Source organism: Pelobates fuscus, chromosome 2 (assembly GCF_036172605.1).
Source record: "Pelobates fuscus isolate aPelFus1 chromosome 2, aPelFus1.pri, whole genome shotgun sequence".
Taxonomy (NCBI): Eukaryota; Metazoa; Chordata; class Amphibia; order Anura; family Pelobatidae; genus Pelobates; species Pelobates fuscus.
The window spans coordinates 394,877,624-394,889,289 of record NC_086318.1 but is presented as its reverse complement, the minus strand read 5'-3'; positions in this window follow the sequence as shown (position 1 = coordinate 394,889,289).

Genomic DNA, 11,666 nt, shown 5'->3' with positions numbered 1-11,666 from the left:
GTCATTACTGTTTAGTAATGGTTTGATTGCTTACCTGGGTTCCAGCAGGTGCAATCCCTGCCTCCAATACTCTCTGTGTGAGCTAAGTTGTCGAGGCAGGATTTTGCTCATTCCGTGAGATTCACCCGCTGATGAGCTACCCTGCACTGCACTGCTTACTTCAGAAGAGATAATAAAAGCTAAATAAAAGCTCCTATGTAGGAGGTTTCAGTTCTGCTCGCTGAGAGGAGGCACAGAGTAGTGCAAGGTGGACCCCAGGTAAGACGTCAAAAACAGTTTAGTGCACTGTAGTGGTTATGGTGTTTTGGAGTGTTCCTTTAAGAATGTCTTTTGTTTTAGACTTCTATCACCAGAGTGAAGCAAGGAAGACCATATATATTATGGAGATCAGAGATGCCTAAAAGGTAGATCCCCAGATGTTTTAAAGGACCACTATAGGCACCCAGACCACTTCAGCTCAATGAAGTGGTCTGGGTGCCAAGCCCCTCTAGTTTTAACCCTGCAGCTGAAAACATAGCAGTTTCAAAGAAACTACTATGTTTACATATGGGTTAATCCAGCCTCTAGTCGCTGTCTCATTGACAGCCGCTAGAGGTGCTTCCGCGCTTCTCACTGTGGTTTTCACAGTGAGAAGACGCCAGCGTCCATAGGAAAGAATTGCGAATGCTTTCCTGTGGACTGGCTGAATGCGTGCGCAGCTCTTGCCACACATGCGCATTCAGCCGATGACGGGAAAGGAGGAGGAGAGTCCCCAGCGCCGAGGGAGCCCGGCGCTGGAAAAAAGGTAAGGGATTAACCCTTTCCTCACCCTAGAGCCTGGCGGGAGGGGGACCCAAGGACCCTATAGAGCCAGGAGACGAGTATGTTTTCCTGGCACTATAGTGGTCCTTTAAAACTACAGCTTCCATGGTGCATTATCATTCTAAAGACATTTTAAATAATAACACAATGCATGCAAAGCATTATTGGAGCTATAGTTCTACAACATCAAGGGACCTACCTTTTGGGCACACCCTTACTGACCCAAGGTGTCTGTATATTCTACGAGTAGGGATGTGTTTTTCTAATTTTTTTCATATACTTCATTTAATACAAAATTAATTTCCTTTTAAAATTCGCTGAAAGGATCATTATGCTAGAAAATAGTGTTGAGGTGACAGTTCTGATTTAAGATGTAGGGATTTATTCATTAAGAATGTGAGTTGTGAGTGGGCGTCCAATTCTCAAAACTTTAGATCTCAAACCGCTCGAGTTGGACATTTTTTTATCCTAATTAGATTGGTCTAAAAGTGTAAAATCTATTGTAAACATATGGCTTTATTCAATAAACACAGAATTTTAGTGAACTGACAACTTTATCACAAAAAACTGTGACTGTATCTAAGTTGGTGATTTTATATATTTTTAAAATCATTTTTTTGGCTACATTTTGCAATTCATGCTTGAATTTGGTACATGTCAGTGTTTAGTTTGAAACATAAAAATCTCTTTATATCTTTGCAAATATATATATCAGTCCACCTCAAATATAGTTCTTGATAAAAAAAAAACATTTTAGAATGGCAAATATTGCACCTTCTATTCTTCAATATCTGTATTCCTATAAGACTAGCCTTGACTGTTGTGCTTTGAGAGATGAGCGTCATAGTTCCAAATATTCTTCCCTGAGTGGGTATTAAAGGGACACTATAGTCACCAGGATCACTACAGCTTAATGTAGTTGTTCTGGTGTCTATAGCATGTCCCTGCAGGTTTATCAATGTAAACACGGCCTTTTCAAAGAAAGGGCAATGTTTACATTGTTGCTTAGGAACACCTCTAGTGGCAGTCACTCAGGCGGCCACTAGAGGTGATTCCTATCTCAGTGTGGCACAGTGCGCAGCACCTATGTTCAACATCTCCACGCTCTGCATGGAGATGCTGAACGTTCCCCATATAAATGCATTGGCTCAATGCATCTATATGAGGAGATGCTGATTGACACACCACGGTGTTATACCGCGCATGCACAATAACCTCCCAATGCTTTCCTATGGGAAAGTACTGGATTGGCTGAGATCATCAAGACTGATGATCTCAGCCATAGAGGTGGAGCCAGCTGCAGCAAGACCGGTGCAGTGTGGGGAAAAATGTAAGAAAACTCTCCTTTCCCATGCAATCAGAGGGGGGCTGGAAACCTAAATAGTTAGTTAAACACTATAGTGTCAGAAATACAGGTACAGGTTCCTTAAACAAAATAATGCTTTGTAACATGGACGTTTTGTGTAACTATTCATTATATAGTGTTTGTTGTTAAGAATCAATAGAACTCCAAGACTTAGTATTTGATGACTTTTAATTACAATGCAATGTAATTGATTTTCTACATGAACAATGTGTGTTATCTGTTGTGGAAAACTGACCAGGGTTGTAGAAATTTCAGGCCAAACCAGCCGATCTTTCCAGTTTGCCAAGCTTGCAATTGAATTGTCAATTCTCCACAACGCACGTTTGTTGATAAAACCCAATAATCTTTCAGTCTAGTCTTCCTGGTGCCTTGTTAATTTGTTAATTTTATCACTTAGCAATATCGTTGTCACGCTGATATAAAGGGCTATTCTTTGTGCTTGCCATGCCGTACAAGACCATGGGACTATAACTATTGCTTTTTACAAATGCTTGAAAATGTAAAATTTTTGTTTTGTTATACAATAAAACATTTTCCCCTCATATTTTATTGTTACATCGTCTTAAAAAGTGAATTGATACTGTCCTAGATCAGGATTCATGCAAGCTGCCTTGCAGAAAATAGTGATTAACTGCTTTTTAAAATCATTTTAGTTCTGGCTCATGTTCTGGTACAGGATATTAAAGGGTTACTCCAATCCGTGAATTGAAGTGGTTGTGGTGGTGGGAATATGTATGTGCAGTATTTCTTTTTGAAACATTACACATACTGAGTTATTGTTTATTGTGTGCTGTGACTAGTTGCACCCACAGCAAACATGACTTAGGTAGCCCACAACTCTGTTCCAGGCTGCTTAATGTCAATTCTGTGAATGTTTTGTGTCTGTTGTCTGTGTGCAAAGGGTGCTGGTGACAGGTGTGATCATCTTCTCCCTTGTAGGCAGAGCACTTACAAGGGGAAGATAGCCTTCCCCTTCATCCTGCCTCCCTCCACCGCACACAGTTTAAAAAAAAACTCTCCCTCGCCTTGCTGGCCCAGAGCTTGCACGTTAGCTCTGAGCCAGCAACAGGGCCGGATTGGGAAAAAAAGTTTGGTCCTGGAATTTTTAGAATCACAGTGTCCCAGGGGTGGGGGCCAGAGAATGTCACCAATGACAAGCTAACCCTCTCTCAAAATGAGCATGTTGGTTCAATACTCTTCCAGGGCAGCCCATGCACATAGCGCCGCTGAAGAGCTAGCTCATGAGAAAAAGGCCCTGTGTTTGCTCTGCGCAGTGCAAGGAAAGGTATTAGCATGCTTGCGCTGTGTTTGCTTGTGACTTGTCTCTGGTGTCTCCATAAGTGGGATACCAGAGGACAAAAGGGCGTATTGTGCATGTGTTTGGAGGCTGCTTGTGGGATTGTGTGTGTGTAGAGTGAGCTGGTGTGGTATTTTGTGCAAATAGGTGTGTTTCAGTTGTGTTGTGTTTAGGTGCCATCATGTGTACAGGGGATAGGAAGTGTGTGCATAGGCGCGGTAGTGTGTGTTTGTGCTTGCTCACAGGAGATCTAGTGTGCATAGGGGATCCAGAGTGTGCATGTCAGGAATGTAGTGTGTGCCTATAGTGAATCTATTGTGTGTTTGGAGGGCCCAGAGTGTGTATTAGTGTGTGTGTGTGTGTTTGTGTGTGTGTGTGTGTGTGTGTGTAGAGGATCCAGAGTTTTATAGAGCAGTGTTTCCCAACCCAGTCCTCAAGGCACACCTACCAGTCCAGGATTTAAGGATTACCCAGTTTTGTCTAAGGTGTTTTTTCTTTTTTTTCTAAAAACACCTTAGACAAAACTGGGTAATCCTTAAATCCTGGACTGGTAGGTGTGCCTAGTGGACTGGGTTGGGAAACACTGGTATAGAGGATCTAGTGTGTATGGACTGCAATGCGTGTAGGAGTGTATTGTGTGTGTGGGAAGTGTGCAGTATGTGTGTCTGTGGGGGGAGGGGGGGGGTTAAATAAAAAAAATATATATACTTTATATCTCTCTTCCCTTCTTACCTTTGCTCAGGGAGGAGAAACATTGCTACAACCCTGGTGATCCAGAGGGGAGTGAACTCTACCCTGCAGCGCTCCTCTGGCTAGAGTTCACTCTCTCGAAATTGGCGCATTACCATGGTAACCGGCCGACGCTCTGACCTTGTGAGAGGAAGCAGGCTGAGCTGCAGGCTAGAGCTCCTTGGACTCCTGCCTCTCTCCACTGCGGGCTGCTACAATGAAGTGCCAGAGGGCTGGTGAGGGATATTTTTGACCTCTCCACGGCCGGTCCTGGCACACAGCCTCTGATCTCCCTTGACGACCATGGCCATTAAGGCCCACCGGGCATTTGACTGGTTTGCCTGATGGCCAGTCCGGGCCTGGTGGGAGAAATGGTCCACGCGAGGCCTATGTGACGTCAGACGAAGGAGGGGAATTCAGCACCAGTAGCTTCACCCAATGCTGGATTCAAGATAAGTAAAAAAGCTGGTGTGGTGTGCTACCATTTACATGTGTGAGGATCACCAATGAGATAATATACATACACTAGTTATTGGTCTCCCAAAATATACTGGTAGTACTTCAGTTAGGAAATGATATTCCAGCTTTTAATCACTTAAAAACATAAAACAAAACCTAGTGTAAAACTGTTAGATACAATGATAAAAGATAAGGTGATTAATGCATTCACAAGTGGTCCGCCACTAACAGTGGCCAGAAAGGTACATCAATAGGTTAAAAGACCTGCCACAAAGGGACACCGAGATGTTCTGAGTCAGCTCCTGAATGCACCAAGGTTCTGGATCCCAAGGGGTAATAAAGGAGTGAGTTCTGGAGAAGGATGTCCCAAATAGAGAGTTATGGAGGCTCCGTATGCGTATGTTTTTAAGTGATTAAAAGCTAGAAAATATTATTTCCTAACTGGAGTACTACCAGTATTTTTCAGGAGACCGATAACCAGTGTATGTATATTATCTCATTGGCGATCCTCACACATGTAAATGTAGCACACCACACTATTTAATTTGCCTTTTGTGGGTTTTTTTTGTGTTTTTTGGAGTTAACCAAGGTGTTGGTGAAAACTAGGAGACTCACTATACTTTTTGTGCTTTTGTATCTTCAAGATAAGTAAACCTGGGTTGGTGTGGTTACACGTGGTCTGCGGTTGTGAGGCTGGTTGGATGTACTTCCAAATTATCTGAAAAGCCTTTGGATACAGCTTATGGTAGAGAAATGAACATTCAATTCTGCGACATCTGTGGTATTGTGCTGTGTGATAAAACTGCACATTTTAGAGTGGCCTTTTATTGTGGCCAGCCTAAGGCACACCTGTGCAATAATCATGCCGTCTAATCAGCATCTTGATATGCCACACCTGTGAAGTGGATGGATTATCTCGGCAAAGAAGTGCTCACTAACACAGATTTAGACAGATTTGTGAACAATATTTGAGAGAAATAGGCCTTTTGTGTACATAGAAAAAGTCGTAGATCTTTGTGTTCAGCTGATGAAAAATGGGGGCAAAAACAAAAGTGTTTGTGTTTTATAATTTTGTTCAGTGTATATACAAAATGTTATAGGTCTAAAGAGCTTTATAGACAAGAGCCATAAATTGAAATATTTGAAGTAGAATTACAGTGGATATAGAAAGCGGATTTATTAAAGGACCACTCTAGGCACCCAGACCACTTGAGCTTAATGAAGTGGTCTGGGTGCCTGGTCCAGCTAGAGAAACTGCCATGTTTACACTGAGGGTTAATCCAGCCTCTGTCTAGAGCCTCTAGTGGCTGTCTCATTGACAGCCGCTAGAGGCGCTTGCGTGCTTCTCACTGTGAAAATCACAGTGAGAAGACGCCAGCGTCCATAGGAAAGCATTGTAAATGCTTTTCTATGAACTGGCTGAATGCGCGCGCAGCTCCTGCCGCGCATGCGCATTCAGCCGGTGACGTCGCTAGGATGGAGGAGAGGAGGAGGAAAGCTCCCCGCCCGGAGCTGGAGAAAGGTAAGATTTTAACACCTTCCTCTCTCCAGAGCTCGGCGGGAGGGGGACCCTGAGGGTGGGGGCACCCTCAGGGCACTATAGTGGTCCTTTAATGACATATGAGAAAAGTAGGAGCCAATTAAGATCACTCAGTAGGCAGCTTTAATTATTGAATGCAAGGACTGGAGGTAATTTTCCTGGCACTATAGTTTCCCTTTAAAGTAAGAAGTCATAGGGTTAACATTTAAGGAAAGGTTTGGTGACAAAATTCAAGAGTAAAAGGAAGGATCTGAGGAAAGGACGTATTTTAGATGGACCTTATTTTATAGGTGGTACTGGAACCTAAAGTTCTTAGATTGTGAATAAACTATGGCTAAAAGAAGAAAAAAAAAACAGAAGGGGGGCCAGATCTGATCCTAGGGGACCTTGAATTTAAAAGGTAGTGCTGGAGACATCATAGGAGCAGAGGGAGAGGGAAAAAAGTTGAACCAGCAATGAGATTGAGAAGTGTCATGAAGACCATTCATCGCTTTGCTTAGAGCGGGCTCAGTAGTGTGCGTACTGGCAACGGGTTGAGGGTCTAATACGAGTTGGTATTGAGAAATTAAATCAATTGATTATTTAGAAATAATTCAAGAAACCTGTGGATGTTGCGATGACGTAGCATAGTAGATAAACAGAAAAAGTGTAGAGGGTGATGGGAATGAAACTTCACTATGTTTTTTTTATAATTTATATGAGGCTGGGAAAGTACTGGAAGAGAAACTGATGTTGGTTATGAAGAGAATAAGAATTGGAAAAATTCCAATGATGTTGTGAGTGTCTGCGTGGACAGGACCGAGGGCCACGTGATGAGGTGGATAAAGAGGGCATAAGTACTGTGAAATCTCCCATCCTGCAACTGGGGAGAACAGAGTGAGTGGCTGAGAAAAGGTTTGTTTTCATACACTTTTTAGCAGACACTTTTTGAAGTAACATGCCCGCATGATACAAAACATTCCTCAATATACCAGAGATATTAGCAGACTAAACATAAACATCATAAAACAAATAATAACGAATCGTCCAGTGGAGACGTGATATACGTTCAGCTTTGGTAATGTTTTCTGTCCTGTTTTTCCCCCTTTAATTAATAGGTGTCATTGTATCTTCAATATACTTACGTTTTGTGATTTTTGGGAAACAGTCTTTTTATAATTTTTACTTTAGCTTTTTAAATAATGTTTTTTTGTAATGTACGCACTACTTCATATGTTTCAACATTGGCCTGCAGAAACCATAATTTTTTAAAATTAACTATAGACTATGACTCCAATTACAACGGCTGAGTGAGTATGGCAGTAACTGCGCTATCCCAAGAGGAACACTCAGCTCCCGTCCCCTAGATTTACAATATAATATACTGTGGTGTTTGACATGCTGGTAGATTCCCTTCTATCTCTTTCAGCCTGTTTGAAAGACAATCTATATTTTATTCCATGACACTGGTTGCTCTATCTAATTAATTATATTTATATGCAAGTTATGTGCCCAATATTATTCCATCCAATAATGAAACAGGACACTGGAAGCGCCATAATAGCTTACTAGTGCTTATGATGCAAGTAGCTTCCTATGTGTTTAGCCAAAAATTCTCAAGTGATTTCACAGAGAGGAATTCTCTGGCATTCTAGAAGTTCTCCCTCTGCTGGGGAGAAAGTGCATTTCATCCATAGAAATTTGCATGGTTAGGATATTTCATGCTCATAGCATGCATTAGGAAGGGGTGAGCTGGTACAAATGTATCATATTCCTTTAACCCCTTCAGGACACATGACATGTCTGACACGTCATGATTCCCTTTTATTCCAGAAGTTTGGTCCTTAAGGGGTTAAATCTGTACCTGAACAAATCAATCCGTCTGGGGTTCTTCAATGGATAAAACTCCCCAGGTCACCCAGGATGTGCACAAGTCTAGCAAGCAATGGGTTAGGAGGCGGTTTTGGCCACATGGAATTACTATTTATTTTGTGAATTTACAGATTCTGCATACTCTTGCTGTACTAATGTTACCTTATGGATCATAAGGAACTGGACGTGTTCTTCGTTACGGCAGTCCTAGTACAGAGGGTGGGTTTAGAAGAAATTCCGCACTTGTCATACTACTTGGAAACAGATGAACAAAAACCTGGACTCCACTTATAGCCTCCTTGTACCGTAAGACGAACTAGTTATGGTGTTCGGAGTGTCCCTAAAATGGGAAAAGCTGTTTTTGTTAAACCCTTAATCACAAAGTATCACCAAGTGATTCTACATAAATAATACAATGCCCACGTTGTTCAAATAATGCTGGTTATTATAGTAAAGTAATAGGATTATTATGGCAGAGTATTGTCATTACGCACTTCTTTGTCACAGGAAATGACTACAGTGTCTGCAGAAAAATATCTTTACCATTTTCAACATGGAAACCTTTCCCGATGCTGCTATTTTAGGTTAAGCCCACAATATAATAAACAGTTCTAAGACTTGCTGATCGTTATTAACAATTTGACTTTCACCTATCAGCAATAATGCTCAATTCTGATATTTCAAGCACATTTTAATTATGGCTTTTTTTTTTTATTTTATTTTTTTAAATAGTTTATTTATTATTTTTTTTTCTTCAATTCTTTATTTTTGTTGTGCGTAAGCTTATAACATTCGCTTAGGAGGTACCCCAGAGGCAATCCTCCAGCGTATTAAAACAGTTAAACATAGAGGTACACGATAGAACGAGCACATTTTTGGTTTATAAACAGTATTGAGTATGTACGTAAATTGAACAGTGGCATGAGGAATTGCACCGTTTTATATATATATATATATAGTTATACCAATCATCAGCATGGCTAAACCGTTTTGTCATTAGAATAGCAAAGATAAATTGAAAGGTAAGCTTGGACAGGCTTAGTAAAATAAGAGTAACAGTCTGGCTATACATGCTGCTTGAAACAAAGTGTATTATTTTTTAACTTGTATTTGTTTCAGACAAACAAGAAGCAAATACAAATGAATTTAAAAAACAAAGAGGTAATAGAGTGGGGAAATAGAACACACTTTTGTTGTATCAATGGTTCTAAACAATTTGCTAATTGTCTACATCCCAAATACATAAAATAAGTAACCTTTCTATATGTATGAGGGAGTGACTGTCACTCGCTCAGAGCACTGACTTACATCGAGCAATTTGGAAAGAGTAAACTCCCCCTAAAAACACATTTATATAAGAGAGATGAAATGTTTGGTGTGGCCAAAAACATGAGTTGAGAGTTTCATGGGTGTTGTATATCCATGCTAAGGAATTTAGGGGGGAATGGGGAGAAGGATTCTGGGTCTTGGCAGGAGTGGTATAAGTTTGGCAAAGGGGGGTCAGAGGGTAAAGAACTATATACAAATCCATTGGGACAGATGAAAAACGAAGGAAGGGTGAATACGTATAGGGGGTCTTGGGATAAGGTGAAAGAGAAAAGAGGGCGCCCAGATGTGTGCCTCAGTGAACAGTTAGAGGGGAGAAGGAAAGGATGGATGGATGGTCTCTATAGCCTCATTTATTTTCAGTATGATCATAAGCATGCTCGAAATGTATTCTTTCGCCCATAATTCTCTAATGGCTCTATGGGTTGATAAAACTTGTGCTACAAATGAGGGCTCCAGCCAGCCACTGGAGGCGCTTACTAGACTTTTGGTTTGCTGACATTGGACGTCCTCACGCTGTCCAGGAGGACATCCAATATCAGCTGTTTCCCCAGAGGAAAGAATGTATTCAATGCTTTCCTATGGGGAGGTATAATATGCATGAGCAGCACATACCGCGTATGCGCATTGGCACCACGTAGTGAAGGTATGTCAGAGGAGGCGCCCACCAGTAAGTAACATTGGCACTGGGATCAGGTAAGTAAAAGGGTTTTTTAACCCTTTATTTACTGCAACGGTGGGCGTGAGGGAGCTACAGTGCCATGAATACAGCTTTGCATTCCTGGTACTATAGTAACCCTTTAAGCAACAGTGGTTTTGAGGTCTATAGGTTTCCATGAACATAAAATTTACCCCAAATGCATTGATTACATTATATATTCCTTAGATACAATGTTCAATATAAAGTTTTAAAATATAAAAATCGATGTACCTCTTATCCAGCACCACCATTTCCTCTTCTCCGGGGGCATTACTAGTTCCTCCTGCAGTCTTCTTTAATTTTCACTGCTTGCAACGCTTCCACCAAGGAGGGCGAACCTCTATGACACCAATAAACTGGCTTTGTTGCCAGCATCTAAAATAATGTCAGTCACTACGTTCCTATACTCTCTAGCCAGTCCTGTCAGTGTCTGCTAACGCATGGGCTGTGGTTTCTAAGTGTGGTGAACAGTAGAACCATCTGTGGAACGTCTTCTCTTTTCCCTTGTCAATCATTTCGTTAGCAAAGAGTCTATGGCTCTATGCCGAAGAATTAAAGAACTAACAAGGGGAAGAAGGATCTATTTTATTACCTTTATTTTTTCACTGCATGGTATAATTACAGGCACTGAAGAAAAATTTCAGCAGCAATATATATGATAAACAAGTAAAGGCTTTGCATGAGATGTCACGCTTTCTGTACTGTTTTATGGAGTGTCATGTCTCCAAAGATTGCAAGAATCAGACAGGCATTCTAAACCGCTAGTGAAATAGCTGAGCTAGATCAACTGACCATACAGAGTAAAACATGACAAGCTAAACATGGTAGTATGGAGCTGAAAGCATGGTACAGGGTAACATTCATAGCCATTTTCATATACCATGGAGAACAATTAAGTAGAGTGTTAAACCTCTGGAGTTAGGCATAGCAAGTCACTGCATGTAGTAGCAAAAAAAATAGATAAAAGACATAATTCTCTGCATGATAGCACATTTGTGCAGATCTAAGCGCCGTAAACCACAGACCTGGTAATCTTTAGGTGACAAGTCTCCCACTGTGGGGGTGGTGGGAAGATCCAGTTGGTGGGGGCCTATTTGGCATAAGATCTTTGGCCCGTGTCGTCAATGTTTGGAGGCAACACTCCAGTAGGCTCCCAGGTAGTGTCAAGAGACTGCTTTTGTATAGGAGGCTTGTCCAGAGGGGATCCCCCCCCTGTTTCGGCACAAGTCCTCTCTGGTTTGCTTTCGGCAGGCGTGATTTCCTGCAGTTCTGGAGTTTTATCCAATAGTTCTGGAAAATCTCCTCCATCAGGGTAGGAGTAGCAAAGCAAAAGAGTGGTAGCCAAGTTAGGCCCAGAACCAGCGTGTCATGGTGAAGGGCTGCCACCATCTTGAATGGATAAAGTGCGTAAAGTGTGGCTCAGGAGAAGTTTGGAGCTCAAAATAAGTACGGCAGAGCCGTTCAAGACGGTCCAGTGGGGACTGGGATATCCCCCACTGGGGGTGGGGGGCACAGCAGTGCAGTGTCGGAATATGTAGAGAAGGAAGATTGGCCACCTCTCCCCTGCTCCATCCACAGCAGTCTTGCTCAGGTTCCC